This window comes from Columba livia, chromosome 24, assembly GCF_036013475.1.
Source record: "Columba livia isolate bColLiv1 breed racing homer chromosome 24, bColLiv1.pat.W.v2, whole genome shotgun sequence".
Lineage (NCBI taxonomy): Eukaryota > Metazoa > Chordata > Aves > Columbiformes > Columbidae > Columba > Columba livia.
In genome coordinates, this window is record NC_088625.1 from 1,608,872 (window position 1) to 1,624,318 (window position 15,447).

A 15,447-nucleotide genomic window follows, 5' to 3' on the forward strand; every position below is an offset into this window, starting at 1 on the left:
CTTTAGATCTCCTGTCCTCTTGGACTTGCCCCCCTGCTCCCTGAGGTTACGGAGTGAGCTTGAGTCCACATGCACTAAAGCTCTGATACCAGTCCCAGGGCTTTAGGCAGGTGAAAGCTGCCCATGCTCAGGGGGCTGTATGAGCCACCCATGGGCTGGACACTCTCCCAGGACATGGCAGTGTCTCCTGCATGGCTGACCAAGTCCCCTCACCTCCCTGAATGCAGCTGTTCTCAGAGGATGACAGGTTAGAGCATAGCTAGGAAATCAGCCCTTAGGGATAGACTCAGGCTGTTCAGGAATGGGAGGGCTGCTCAGGTGAACAAGATAATTCAGTTTGCCTTCTCTCCTATCTGCAGGCAATTCAGTCTTTACTTCATCCAGTTCATCGCGTTCTCTTCTAACACCTTTGTTTTTGTCATAGACTTTTATGTGTGTGCACACGTGTTAAATCTGGGCAGGAATGTGTTTGGATGTTTAGCCAGATTAGCCTGGGATTTATGTTTTCTTGCTGGGACAAGCCCTCCAGCCCCTAGCTGACATTATAGTAATGGTTTCTGTTTCATTATCTTTACTTACACAGAAGGGGTATGTGTGAAACAAGGAAAGCCTCATATGCCTTGTAAACATGTTTTATCTCCCTTTTTGATTTCCTACCAGCCTGTTGTAGTATCAGTACCCCCTGTGAGCTGGTAACCCTGATGCATCTTACCTCTTCTATTATCTATTCAATCCTCTCCAGGACCATACTGAGTCCCTGCTCAGTCCACCCTAGACCCTCTGGTATTTCTCCTTGTCTCCCTGGCCTGCCAGGGTCACCCTTCTCAGTGTCCATCCTTCTCTCTCCTCTATCAAAGAGTCCCAGGTATCCCTCCTCCAGCTGGCAGTCAGGGGGTCAGATCTCTGTCAGGACGACACACCTGCAGTGACAGCACAGCCCTTCTCCTACAGGTCACTAAGTTCCTGCTAACCCCAAGTCCACAAACAAGGAGAGGTTGAGAGCACCCTTTGTTGCGGGGGGACACGGCATCTTTGCTCCCACCCTTCCATAGCGAAGCCACAACCAGCTGTCCCCAGACTCTTGGTCTAGACACAAATGCTCGTGTTTACAGGGGCAGGGTGGCCACTGGGGTGAACGCGGCGTGCAGCAGAGCTGCCCTCAGCAGCGCCCTGCTTGTACCTTGCTTAAATAAGTAATCAAGGAAGTAGCAACCAGGTGCCTCTTGCAGCCTTTCTGTGCTGGCAGGTTATTTATATGCAAATTTCTTCTCTGTGTTGGCTGCTTATAAACATGACAAAAAAACCTTCTGTGGAAACGGGATGAGGAAGAGGTGTGTGAGGGCCTTTTGATCCAGCCCTGAGAGTTAATGCAGTATTATTCACAACCGTTTAGATGTTTTCAGACAGGAAGAAATGCATTTCTCTTCCCTCTGACCAGCTAAAAAGACTCATCTGTCCTGAAAAGACCCCACCTCACCCTCCTGCTGGCCTCATTTCCCATGCTGGTCAGCAAGTGCCTTTGCCATGGAAAAGTGACCTAGGCAGCACTGAAATAAACTCTAGCCCTGATTTGCCTCCAGTTTATGCCAGGGAAGGCCAGCAGCCTTCATAAAAGCATAACTAGGCTCTTCCTAAAGGCAAGCTGAGCTTTGCTGGAACTACCCCCACCTCCATCCTGCTCGTCCAGGCACCTGCTTCAGTTTGGGCTCCATATATACCCCTGTGGCTCAGCCCCATCAGATCTGACAGCGAGACAAATCCCTGGCTTGGGGTTTTGGAACAAAGATGTTGCTTGTAATTTTGTGTGTGATGGTGATGGTGAAACACTGGCAGAAGTTGATAAGCACTGAATCTGCTGGTTCCAAAGAAGCTGTGATGATCCAGCCATCCTCCAGAAACTCTGTTTTCAATAGCAATTTTAATCACAGGTTAAAACAGGAGTATTGGTGTGAAGCTGGTCCTGCAGCCAGGCTGACACAAGGGCCTGGTTTGGTTTACTCATTTCCTGTCCTCCCTCTACCTCTTGGCTGCTGAGTGTCTTCCAAACACACAGGGCTGCCAAGCCCTAAGAAGCTTATTATATCATTTGTTTGGCATTTTGGAGCTTTCTCATGGCCCGGAGGAGCAACCTGCAAACACGCACAAAGCCAAACCCTTGCTCTCTTTCCCTGCTCTCCTGAAAACACCCTTGCAAAGAAACCAGTGAAGCAGCAGATTTACCTGGGGGCTGCATCCGCAGCCCATCACGAGAAACTACCCTTGCTCCTTGCATCATTTCTGTGTTCGCTCTTTATTCTCCTGGCATGTTTAATTTAAACTGAGAATACAATCTTTCTATTGAGTTCTTATTCTTCTCCAAGCAGCAGAAGGATGGAACTGTACCTGAAGCTCCTAAACAAAACCACTATACAAGTGAGATATTTAATTTACAACAGTAATCACATTATAACAACAACATCCGCTCCAATGGCACCGAGGTATAAATGGGCCCCAAAATCTGTATATTCAGATCTTCCCCCTCTCCTATTTTTCTTTTCTTTTTAAATCCTTGCCTCATCAAAGCCAGGAGTACACTTTGAGGACTGCTCCAGAGTTCAGGCCTGCTTTAACACTTCAACTGCTTGTGACAAAGGATACGTGACTAACTAAGGAAGCACTGATTTCACACAGACACATAAGACTGAGAATGGGCTCAGGTCCTGAAGCCACCCTTCCTGCTCCACAAAGCCCCCCCACCTCCAGCCTGTGCTTTTTGGTGAGAGCAGAGCTTTAGCCTGGCAGACCGTGTCACCTCTAGTATCTCTTTTCCCTGGAGCAATACAGAAACAGAGAGTTTATGGCGGGGGGATGCTCTGTGGGGCAGATGAGCCTCCTCTCAAGCCCGTGGCACAAGCCAGACCTGCACACCTCTGACAGCAGCAAGGAAAATGGATGGAGACCCCTCCTCCTTCTCCGGACTCACTCGGCAGATGACAAGTGAACCACAGCAGGGCATAACCAGGCAGAGGGAGCAGCAAATGAGTCTGACGAGCTCCGTTTGCTACCCTGGTGAGTGACTTCCCCTGCAGACATGGGGACTGTGATCTCCGGAGGAACCTGTCAGATAACACTAGGAGCTGCACGGGGATTTATGCTGGCAGGGGCACAATATTTCACTTCGATGACACTTGCTTTCTTAATATTTTAATCATGCTGTTAACCTCAAGACTTGAGAGATGCAGGCGGCTGCCACCCTTCCAACTGTGCCTTCCACTGACGGCGCTGAGCCCCGCAGCGAACGCCGCGCTGACAGCGTTCCGCACAGCACACGCGGCTCCCAAGCCCTCCCAGCTCGTGCGTCACAGCGCACATCACACCAGAGACCCAGGGACCAATTACCCATTCTCAACCATGGGAATCAACGGTGCTCATGTTCTTGATGCAAGACAGAAAATACGAGGAGGAAAGTCAAGGTCAAGATGGCCAGGGCTGCAGGACTCTGCATTCCTTAATAACCACAGATAGCTAAATGCCACAATGTACTTGCTTTCCAGCCCGGCCCATGCTGCATTCTTACAAATGACTGGTAATAAAGGCATCAGAGAGAGGCAAGAAACCCCCAAGTGTTCAACCCTGCACGCAGGATTCATAGGGTCATTTATTGCCTAACAAATTCCCTGCTATTTCAGTGACTGAGGAATTTTGTTATGTCCTTGATCTGTTTTGCTTTCTTCCCTCAGGTTACTTTAGCTTGGGAGCATTTTGTCTTGTTTTAAATGTATTATCCTAGCATGCGCATGTGTTAGGAAAATGCTTCCAAAACTCATGCGTAAAGAGATTTTCAACATGCTTGTGGACACATATATTATGGGACCACATATCTGCAGAGGACTATATCTGATGAGCCAGATGGTTGCTTCTAGTCCAGGGTCCTGCATTATATCAGTATAAGCTGAAAACGTACATTGATCATATGCAGGTTGTGTGTTCATCTGATACTCATTCTGTTCACGAGAGTAATCAGACTATCTTAGATGTATGAATGGATATGAAAGAGGAACCCATTCCACAGCAGAGAAGAGCACAAAACTATTAAATGCTTTCCTAATACTGTAATTTAACAATCAGAGGGATAAATACTGTAATGTAACTGAGTTTTCCAAGCTTGCAGCTTAATAGAGTCTTTTCTAGGAGAAAGGAAAGGCTCTGAGGACTCATCTTCAACAGGCTGTGCAGATCGACACTGAGCTGAACCACAGCAAGCCCCACACAAGGGATATTACAGAGTAAGCAGGAAGGCAATGGCCAGACATCTGGCAAATGGGCTGTACCCAGCCCTGCACGGCAGAAGATTGCAGGCAGGTGTCTGGTCGCTGGCAGGACACAGGGTGATAAATCCTTCCTGACACTGACTGCAGTCCTGCTCTCCACCGGTACATTTTGACAGGGGGAGAATTGAATAGTGTCACTAACAGACAAGGGAAAAATTATAAGGTTCATTTAGAAGGCAGTAAAGAGGGAAATTTCTGTTTCCTTTTAAAATCACAACATAGTAATTATTTCATAGTGGTTTCAACAGGGGAGCAGGAGCCAAAGGGACCTCGAAGTGTTTCAGTGTCCCGCTCCACAGCTGGGATGGGCACCTGTGCTCTGGCTGAGACCCCAGCAGCCAGAGGACTTCAGGCAAACGTAAGGACTGGTGCATGTTCTCCACACCCGCAAATTCCAGCTGAAACTGTGGCCTCTTTAAACTGAAGCACTTACAAATGGATAACGAAAGACCTTTTTCCTTACGGAGCTTATATTTTCCCAAAGGAAACAGGACATTGTGTTATCAATTGGAAACAAAGCCCCCTGAAGACACTAGATGACATGACCAAGGCCTTATCAGTAATCTGTAACAGTGAAGCCATCTGATTCCAGGTTAGGCCCAAGTTTAGGGTGAATGTAAAAATCATGCTTCTGCACCCTGGGTATCTGCATATATGCTCTATGAAAGGCTGGTAGTGCGTGCACACTTGCACGTTAGCAGACAGGAGGGAAGATACACATGCCAATATTAGAGTCAAAGCTGTGCCATTAATTCCTGTTGGCTACTCACATGAAATGACTGTGATTTCAGGAGTGTTACTGGAAAAGTGGAACAGACACCAGGCATGTGTGCAAGCACTGATTTGGGCCTTTGAGTCAGTACCGGTTGGTACGCATGAGTGAGGACAGGGTCCTGGAGAGGATATGAATACGTTCACTTGCCAGAATTATGGAATCACGGATGGAACTGTGCAAACCATACATAGCAAAGTATGCCTTTGAATAACACTAAGCAAAGTAATCACAGGCTTTCTCAGTTAACTGTTCTCTTATTCTTCTTTCCATCACCTTGTAAATAGCTACAAACTGGCCTCAGCTGGATATGCAGGGAGATGATTGATGCAATCAACTTATATGTAATTAGTGACCAAAGCAATAAAGGCTGTCTCCTGTTGTTTCATTTGGGATCTAATAATGATACATACATCATCTATAGAGACATACACGTACGATTTTCACACACATATATTTATAGTTATGCCCATGGTTAGATGATTAAGAGCCATGAATAGTCCTGATCGCTCTGTTTTGCAGTTGTAGTAGGAGTTTTGAGGGAATGCCAAAAGCTGATTGCTCCTACAATGCAACAGTTCCTGTTTGGATCAGAAAGGCCACACAAATACGCACTAACTATTACTTAAATTTATTGTACAATTTCTACTCTGTTCATTTATTCCGTTTTGTATTAGTGTATTTTTTTCATAATACGGACAAGAGCTTCATTTGCTGAAGCAAAGTGTGATGCCACAGAAATCAATAGCATAATGATAAATTTTCTGTAGCTCTGGATCCGATTCCTGATCTTTTATCTGAATTACTGTATTGATTGGTGGAAAAAATGGTTTGCAAATAAAAATACAGGACAATTCAATGCTATGCAATTAGCACTAAGCCTCAAGAAAGATGACTTAAAGACAAAGGGCAGAACTCAGTCATCAGCTTTTGTTCTACCTTTCTTAAGGATAGAAACCCTTACGTTTCAGTGCTCAGGCCAGCCTCTAATTGGCGTATGACTCTAATGGGAGCGGTTACATTTGGAAAAGCTTCATACAGTGGGTTCATCGAGGCTGAAAAGTGCGTCAAGGACAGTGTATTTCAATCTAAACTGGAAGGACCTCTAACACAACACCACCGGGAACAGCACGAGAGAACAGGGAGCACTTCGAAGGCTCTTTTGAGGGAGCACGACAAGAACGTTCCTGCCAAAAAACCCTGTTGCAAATGAGTTCCATAAAACTCTGCAACCAACAATTTGTGGAAGGGGAAGAGAAAGGGCAGTTGGATTTATTACTTCAGAAATAACAGCAAGGCACCCACAAAAAGCAGAAATGTTTTGGGACTGATTAAGCTGGACCTTTTGGATATGCTACGGCAACACACTTGGCTAGTATTATCCTGGAGCAAAGTTGTATGTTTATTTCCAATACATAAGCACCTATAAGTCTGATAGCTCACCGTTAGCTGATCTGTGGCCATAGGTCACTCTCAAATCTTCATTTATGTCAGGTAATGCCATGCATCATTGATTTCAATTGAGGAGATGCTTATTAATAAGATATAGTGTATTGAGTAGTAAGACTAGCAGAAGAACCATCTATGTCATCATAATGATCCAGAAAGCTGGAGTAACTCATCGGGTCACTATATAACTTTCATTAGATGCTTGCCACAGCTCTCGCCATTAACAGCTTGCTTAGGACATCAGAGCTTTACTGCAGGTCTGAGGGTCTGGGACCCGGATGGGAAATGATGTGAAGATTGCAAAGGCTTCTGTATTAGAAGAGGTTAAAAATATTAAGACTAGATTAGTTTGGGGAAGAGATGAATAAAAGATGACATGATAGACGCATGTAAAGTAATAAATGGCACAGAGAAGGTCAGCAGGAGGCTCCTGGTTTTACTTCTCATAATACAGGAATCCAATTAAATTAAAAGGCCGTCCATTTAAAACTTATAAAAGGAAATACTCTTTTCGCATGCAGTACAATCAGGCAGTGGAACTGATGAGCATGAGGAATTACAGAGGCAGAGGATTTAGGATTTCCCCCAAAAGAGGGAGTGTCTACAGCAGCAGAATATGCATCTTCAGCTCTTAGGATAAAAGGTTTGAAGGGAATATACACTTATACCTTAGGCTATACATTAAACAAAAGAGACTTGGTACAAAGCTAAGAAAAGCTGGCCCAAGACTTTATCCTCAGAAACTGGAGCACTGTGTTTTGCTGTTGCAAGTCCCAGACTAAAGTGGCCATCAATCTGAGCCCGGTGACAGTGACAAAGGAACCAAACATCCCTAATTATATTCTTGAATGAAAAAAATGGAGCCTTACAGTTAAGTGAATGAACCTTATCTATCTTTCTGTCAGGAAAATGAGTAATTATAATAAATTAAATACAGTTTTTAAATCCAAACCTTTAGAAGGCACCTTCTTCACGTTAAGTAACCGCGAGAAGACCTAGTTAATAAGTCTAATGCCTCTTGTCTTGGGATATCAGATGAGCAGTCACCAACACACCTACTAAAATCATGATGCAATATTATTTCACCATTGTCATTATTTATTATCAGGTCAGAAATTGCTATCCAGATTAGGCTCCTATTAGGCTAGGAATTGTGTATACACATGGCAAGATAAGTGCTGCTAAAAAGCACTTGTGATCTCAATTTAAATTAAGCACAACAGGTATAAGTAACAAACTAATGCAGGCAATGAAAGAAAAGGAATAAAAGCAGTAAAGATAAGAAGTGCCCAGAGGCTTTTTTTTTTTTCTTTCAAGAATCATAGTAAATTAATTGCCTAGAAAAAAGTGTTTTAGATGCTGTTTTAAATGGATACATCACTGAAAAACAAATTCTGAGGTTCATAATCACGCGCGTTTATACAGGAAGTCTGATGCTGTGATTTATGCTTATCCAATCAGGGATTTAAAATATGCCACTTAACCACAGACAAGTATAAAACTGCTCCAAATACACTTCGCAGACAATCATAACTGACAAGCTTTAGGCCAAGCTTTAGCAGTAGAAACTATTTCTGAATATCCTGTTGCCAATAAGCATGTTGCAGAAAGTTGCATTTAAGGAGCATCCACAGAAAGCTGAGTGGATGAAACCGCCAGCAAAAATTCATGTCAAAGTGAATGAGGACTTGAATGGAACCATTTTCCGTTTGAAAATGGTATTTGTTCAAAACCAAAATATGTTGTGAAACTGTGCTAATTTTGGCCAGGGGTATAAAAAATGATGATGAGCTGCCTTGGTTTGACAGTTTTAGAATTACACTGTGATATTTCTTTGCGAGACTATTCAAATGCCAGTTTTTCACCTGAGAAAATAAAATACAAACATAAACACTGAAGCAAAAATTTCCATTTGGAAAGCTGATCAAGTTCCACCTAAAAACAGGTTTGTGGGGTTTGTTTTTTTAATCTGTTCCTGCTATATCACTGCTTAGAAAAAACCTTCTTATGCCTGAGCTAAATGTATTCACAAGCCCATCTGTTGGGTCCTTTTTTAGCTTAAACAAGGTGACATAGACCAAGACCTACGAAAAGTCATCTGCAGAACAAATAGTACCTGACTAGGGATGGCTACAGGAGGGAATCCAACCGGTGCCAGTTTATTCAAGCTCATTTTGCCTAGAAAACATAAAGATTTTGAAACATATCTCCCTTCCTCCACTCCATTTTGAAATGTTGAAGCAAAACATAAGCAATTCTGCGCATGTCTGGGTTGCACGCTTGCCTTCCTTGTGCTGGGCTATTCCTGACTGTCCGGAACGTTTTACCTGCTCATTCAAGACATTGCATTACAACAGTCAGATCTTTTCTCCAACTGGACAGCCTGTGTGGCCAAAGTGCTTTAGTGCCTTTCAGTATAATGCAAAGTAATTTGGTTCCATCTCTAGAATTAATATCTGGCTGGGGAATCGCACTTGCCCAGTATTCTACTTTTTTATCCTATTTCTGAGCTTCTCCCTCCATTCCTGCTGGCAATTACCTGCCTACAAATTCTGCGGATGCACAGTCCCCTAGAGACCACGGAGGGAGGTTTTGACAAAGGTCTCTGAGACAATCCGCTCTAAAAGTGACAAAAATGTAAAACCCCGCTGAGCTAAATGCAACGTGAAAAGGGCAAATCTCAAGTCAGCTCAGCAGCACCAGTCCCTCCTCTGCTCAGCAGAGACCAGGGCTGGCCTGCTGTTACCTCTCAGGTTTGAGCAACAGGACTTTTCATTTAGTACCCAGGAGGGGGAGAAGGTAAAGGTCTGTGCCTGATGACATTTCTTGTCTCTGATCCCATCTGTGGCCACCAGAAGTTCACCTGACATCTTTAAACGTGTCATCTTTCCGGAAGGCATCACACTGCCAGCAAATATTCCTAAGTGGTTTAGCCATTCCAACCACTCAGAAGCGAAAATGTCCTGTACCCTTACCCTGAACACCCCAATTAAAAGGCAGGGCTGAAGGTGCTAAGAGCAGATGTGTCTGGGACTGCATGTCCCTCTCTTGATTACACAGGCAACCTACTGCTTTAACCCATGCAGAGACAAGAATGGTACATGGTCATTTCTAGCAAAGGGAGAAATAAACTCTCACAGATTTATTGGGTGGGGTGATCCCTATGAAGATGTGGCTTTGGCTTTAGCACTTTGGGACCATGCCAAAACCCTGCCCTGCTGGGAATTCTTGGTTAAGACAGTGGAGTTATCCCCCAGAACAGCTTCATCCAGCTATTGACCTTTTAAGATGGAGCTGGCCAGCTCTTATAGGAGCTTCAAAACTCACATTTCTGTCTTGGCATGGCTTGGTGTTCCTATTTCTTCCATGCTAGAAGTATGAGAAGCAAGGAGGAGCTGAGGGAAGGAGGGGCTCAGTCTTAGTCTGCCTGGGTTTCTACACAGCATCATGAGAAAGTCTCACTCTTGCTTCTCCTTGGAACCTGGGTTTATCTCAGGTCTGGGAATTTACCCACAAAACTGTATTGTTGCTGCCTCATCTATGTAGGCAGCAATAGGACAGCAGAGGACTTCCCTCCACAATACAATTTCTCACCTGAGAACAGCATTTTCCCCTGTTCCCTTTCCACTGCAAACCCTGTCCACTCCATTGCATGCAAGTTCAGTACAGAGCCCATTCAGTCCGAGAAAAGAAAGCATTGCATTCAGCCTAAAAAGACCAAACAAGGAAGCAGGGTATGTGTGTGTATGTATGTATATATATGTATAAACAGAAACCACCAAACCACACACAAGTGGTAACTACAATCAGAACGCAAAGTCATTTAAAACAGGAAGGGGTATATGTGGCAGATAGAATACCTCCAGGAATATATTTAGGTTGAGAATGAGAAGGTTTCTATCCACCAAAGTGATGAAGCTTTGGAAGGGCAAGAGAGGCAGGGAGGCCAACAAACACAATCTGGCTGTTTCCAAGGTGGACTCTGAGCATTACACTACATCACACTTGCACAAGCAGCCCTGAAAATGATGAAGAACTGCAGACAGGAGGTGGGGAGGGATAAAAGGGAGACAGAGAAAAAGCCCTTAAGAAGATCATTTCAGATGAGAAAGCATCATCTTCCATGGTCATATTACACTCAAGATTATATACTAAGGTACAAAAATGTCTCTAAGTGTCAGGCTAGGGCATTTAAAGTCCTGGTTTAGAGATCTATAGATCCCAAGAGCAAGACAAATCTTCATCCGTCAGCAGTCCAACCACAGGGAAAGTCTGGACTCCTGGTTTCCCGCTCAGTTTTGCTCTCCTAAGCATTAATCCTGCATCACTGACTGTGGTGAATGCGACCTATTGCATGACCCTGAGGGTGAGAGAGAAGAGAGATTATGTAAAACGAGGAACATGAAAGTCATCTCTTCTTTCATCAAAAATATCCTCCTGAAGTACTTTTTCATCAACACAGAGAAAAGATCAGAGATAAGAAATAAAAGTAAGTGGTTTCTTCCATTTTGGGGGAGTCAAACCCTGGTAATGTGCATTAAAACTTTCACAACAGAAATTATTTTTGACAGCAAGAATGTCTTTTAAATCGTATTTTTGCATACTCTAAAAGTGTCTGTGAGCACACACAATCTCATGTGTGTGCACACTTGCTTGCAGAACAATTTCAAAAAAGCCATTTAAAAATATAAGGAAGAATATTTCTCATAGAAGCAACAGAATATGAGGAAAAAACATACTCCAAAGCAGACTCCTCTGCCTCCATTTCTAGACACAGAGGTTCAAATCCACTTCCCTGCAGATTCTGCCACAGAATTTGGAAGCCATGGAGCTACCAAGGTTCTGTGCTGTTTCAGCTCCCAGCTGTGCACCTGCCCTGTTCTAACATCTGGCACAAATCCGGCTCTTTTCTAGTGCTGCTCTTTTCAATTGAAAGCCCTGAAATGCCTGGGACTGATAAGCTAAGTACACCACAAGGTTTTAAATAGACTCAGCTTTCAAGTCATAATTTCCAGTAAATAATTCACTATTTCATGTAGAAGAGGTGACATTTATTACCTATATTTTTATGGAGTATTCGATGAAATTTTATAGAAAGTGTTTGGCTGCTGATGAATCAATCCCCCCAAAAAAGATGATTTGTGATGTCTCCGTTAATGCAGGTGCATATTCCTATCAAAAGGGTTCACTGTAGCCAAGCCAGCTATTCCCCAGCAATAGCAGCATTAAATTCTGCTGAAAACCGACAAAACCAGGCCTTTACAGACCCGTATCGTATACCTGCCGCTGTCGTGTTTCACATTTCCCAGCAATGCATCACACCCAGTCCGCATAGAAAGTGTGTGGGTGAAACACCATATGGAGAGACGAGAGCAATTAGGGAGACACGAAACATCTATTTGGAGTCAAATTTAGCCAGGAGTCAACTGTTTCTGTTCTTCTTTTTTCTAGGAAGGATTCTCAGTTCATGTCAGGAGAAGGTGGAGGGTAACAAAATCTCACATTGTGCTTTCTCCTCCCCATACGAGCTTATTTGGTGATGGAGCTCATAATATCAGATCCAGACGCCAGCTTTCTCCACAGCTCTTGGTGTACACCAAGTAAGCTGTGGGAGTAACACCTATAGCTATGTCTCTCTAGTTATTAACTGTCTACATAATTCTCTATATCCAAAGCTTCACAAGACATAGCCTTTTTTCTTTATTACTTTGTTGCCCATCTCCAAATGTGGCCACCACCTTCTCTTAGAGCTCTGAAGGAAGGGGAGAAGATTGGTGCCCATTTGCCCAAACACCTCATTGCAAGAAAAATGATGCCATTTCAGTGTATCTCGGTTTCCAGAGACAGTCACTCTCTTCTTCTCAAATGGACAGAAAATACCTCTTTGTGTTTTTAAAGACACATAAAAACAATGAAGCCTGAAATGACGTGTAGGTGTGTATGGTGTATGAAGGACAACTTCACTCAGTCCTACAGGTGAATAATGGCTCTTTGGGTAATTAGTATCTGATTTTTTAAACAGATTAATCCCTCTGGCTATAGCAACTATAAGGCTGAAATCAATCCTGAACGAGTATTACATTAATTTCAGAGATCCTTGTCTCTGTGGACAAAACCCCACTGTCTTCCTGTGAATATTATAATGATGAGAACATTAATATTTGATAATTATGACTTTGAAAGATTAAATGAAACATCACAATGACGAGGAAAAGGCATCATGTTAAACAAAACTCCTGTGTAGGCTGCCAACACTCATCTGTTGACAGACCCAGACTGAAATCATAAAAGCACGAGGAAGGGAGAGGTGGTTTCTGTCTCTGTCCAAAGTGCCGGAGGTGCAAATCCGAGGCCAGGACTGCCGGTGATAGAGTTATTCAGACAGAAAAGGCATCTCCAGTGATCTATAAGAGAAATGCTTAGCCCCTTTCTGTAATGCTTTTCATCCTTAGAGCTTTTCATCTTTTCAGTGCATGCTCAGGGTTTTGATTTGCCCCATTATGCTCATAACAATAAAAAACACAGAGCACTTTTAGAATCTTTCTTTGAAGGATCTCAGAATGTCAGGGAGAACATCTGCCTAACTTGTGATACAGACAACTCTTCCTATTGCCATCAGAGAGTTGTACAGGACAGGAGTGCAGGTGGGCAAGCCTTGAAGTCACAGCCAACATCTGAAGCCAAGATAAAGACTGAGCACCTGAAACTACAAACAAGAATCATGGTAGTTTCCAAAGACGTGAGGATGAAGAAAGGATCAGTGAGGGAAGGATCAGAAGATGGCACTGGATGAAGCTGAGAGGTAAGAAATAGGCTATAGCCATCAGGTAACCCAGCTGTCCTTCCAGAAAACAGCTCTTGTCTTTCCAATGCCCTTAACAAAGCTGCTGCTCTCACCGGTCCATCACCTACAGCAATGAACAGGAGCACAGACCTGCTTGTCCACCAGGCTGGTGGCTGGAGATGGGTAGAGCTCCTGTCCAGACCCAGTAGCCTTGGTAAGAACACATCAGATTTTTGCCTCTTGCCTCCCTAGATATGCCCAAGTCAGGTAGAAAGAATACTTAAAAGAGGTAGAGACCGAGCTGTTCACGCCTGTGTCCTTTGCTAGCACAGAGCAGAAGTTTAATTGCTTGCCCAGCCCCATTCCAGGGAATGAAAGAGGCATGTTTTCTTCCTACCTCTTTTCATTTTGCTTGCTCCAAAGAAATTTTATGAACAGAAAAACCTTACTACTGTCTAATAAACACAATCCTCTTAGAGGAAATCTGACAGGCGCTGAAGGTATGCTAATGGATGTATTATTTCAAATATTCCTTTCTGTTTGATATCTGGCAAGCAAAGAGAAATTAGATTAGAGGATGCAGGGGACACTATAACTGGCCTTCCTTCCCACCTCTCCTATTCAGATTATTGCCACCCCCACCCCGTTGGTGACGTCTTGAATCTGGACCTGACCTGCAATTTACGACCCTTTGATAAAGTGAAGAGTTTGTGTGTGCTAAATTCCTTTTCTTCTGACCAAAAAAAAAGTTCTTAAATAAGGCTCAATAAAATCCTTTAAGCTTTTATCTATTTTTATACGGAATTTAAGGATTTGTGTCTTTTTTCCCCCACCTCCCTGGTGGTTCCTTTTTGATTGAATTACATCAGGAGCAGAGAGTCACAATGTTCATTGTAGACATAATAAAGTTCCCATTAAACTCTAGGATCACAGAAACTGCATCGCACATCAGGAGTGATTTCAGTGGTGATAGCTCTGGGTAAGGATACAAACACCTCCTTCACCCTCATCATGGTCAAGATTTTAATGCAGATTTGGCTTGGAGAAGCTGCATTTTTTTCACAGATGTAACCAGGCACTAATGTCCAGGCATATCAGGCTATCAGTTATCAGTAATGTCACACCTTTACCTTGGTCCTGCCCTACTTCATGTAGAAAGCACGGTGTTTGTAGCAGACCACTCCATGGCTTGGGCAAACCTCCTCACTACTCTCCCTTGAGGAACATTATGTCAACAGATCCTCATCAAATCCCTAATTGTAATAATTAGCACAGGAGTTAACAAGCATGGTGTCTGCATTTGAGCAGCAGTTGACGTCCTTACCCTTCATCACCCCTCACTCCAATCCCCAGCCCGCATTCAGGGCTAAGACAGGTCTGCCCCCCATCTTCTCCCCAGCAGGCTCATGGGATTCAGTCCGCTGGGATGCTCTGGTAGCCAAGGGAGGGAGATTCCCAAGCCACCCCAGCTTTTGCAGTGCTTTATCAAAACACTGAATTGGGATATATCAGAGAAAACTTGAAAGTTACAACATGCAATGAAATAAAACCCCTTGAATTTGGATACTTTGAAAACTTGTGTTCTGGACTTCAGATTTCACGGCCCTGAAAAATGGCATAGATCAGGTCCTGATGCACATTGATTTCCATTATCTCTGTCTCTCTCTCCTTCTGTTCTGCTGCTAACACCCATTCTCTTGGGATGCAACAATCCTATTTTAACACACTGCTTTCTCTGCAGGGGATATCGCCTCATTAGCAGCCTCAAAAGGTGGGAGGGAAGCAAGTTTGCTCTGGGACATATGGCTGAGACAGATCTATCCCCGGTGTAAATTCTGTTAACCCAATGCATTCCTGCGTTCTAGAAGAAAATCTGGATTTGACCTATTTCCATGCAGGATGCACGCTTTCAAATTCAATGCTGGTTTCTGAGCAAAGCAGAGCCCCATTCTGGATCTGCCATTAGCCTGCAAAGAGGCTGAGACCAAGGATCAGGTATCGGTAGACAGAAATACAGGCAGATGAAGGAACAGATCATGAACACCTTCTCATCCTTATTCTCAAGATCTTGATAGTGAAGTGGCAAGACTGGTAAAATGATAACTTGCAAACAGCCAGCCTTTGCCACAACG